Here is a 1,050-nt window from a genome sequence, read left to right as displayed (position 1 = left end):
TACACCCGGAGCGCTTGCCAAACACTGCCGAGGGGCGACCCCGCTTAGAGAAATTTTCTTCTAATTGAAAAACCTTATTTCTAAAATGTTTGATGTTGCTTTGCCCGGGGTTTGAACCCAGGGCATCCGGTGTGGTAGGCGGAGCACGCTACCATCACACCACGGTGGCCGTCGTGGGTATTTATTTTGGGTAAATATTTGGGACTTTACCCATTTTTACCATGTATAACCAATTTACCGTGTATTTACCATTTGGGTATTTACCCCTTTCCCATATCTAACTATCATTCATTCGTTGATAAATTTCTTCGATTAGTACCAAAAACTTCATTAGAATTAGCAAGTTATATATTTTTTGACATTTTGGGGAAATCATGTATGTTCAGAAAATTTCTGACATTATTTCAGTTAGGTGTTGTTCACGCATTTTCGAAATTTAGTTGTGGCCAGATTATGATTACTACGTGGCCACGGCGGACTACTACGTGGCCATTTGGCCACGTTCGTATTACTTAAAAAATGCCCTGCCTGAAGGGCCAATTAATGGTGACTTATAACCATAAAACCATAACCAGATAAAACAGCTGATCGAACCTACCTTATGAAAATCTATGTAATCGATTAATGCTTGGTGCCATACCATAACGCTAACGCCATAACCGTACCATAGCCAACCAATTGGTTTTTGGTTTCTCGCCATATCCATAACCTGAAAATATTCGAGTTGGTGAATGTAATAACTTTTTGTAGATTTTATTCATTCTTTTGGATACGTTATGACGAAGAGACTTATTTTTAGTGGAATATGTTTGTAATTTTTTGCGTTTTCTTCATTTTTATGACATTTTCACGATTTCTAGGTTAGGGAACCATTAATCGATCACATTGAAGATGGTTAGGGATATGGATATGGGTACGACTATGACGTTAGGGTTAAGGAAGTTTAATTAGCCCTTAATATGTTAATCTAAAGTCTAGACCATTACGCCATAAAAGAGTATGCAATGAGGTTCAAAACGATATGATTAAAGTATTTTCCCTTTTCGTGAA

This window comes from Eurosta solidaginis, chromosome 5, assembly GCF_040869045.1.
Source record: "Eurosta solidaginis isolate ZX-2024a chromosome 5, ASM4086904v1, whole genome shotgun sequence".
Taxonomy (NCBI): domain Eukaryota; kingdom Metazoa; phylum Arthropoda; class Insecta; order Diptera; family Tephritidae; genus Eurosta; species Eurosta solidaginis.
This window is presented reverse-complemented; position numbering follows the sequence as displayed.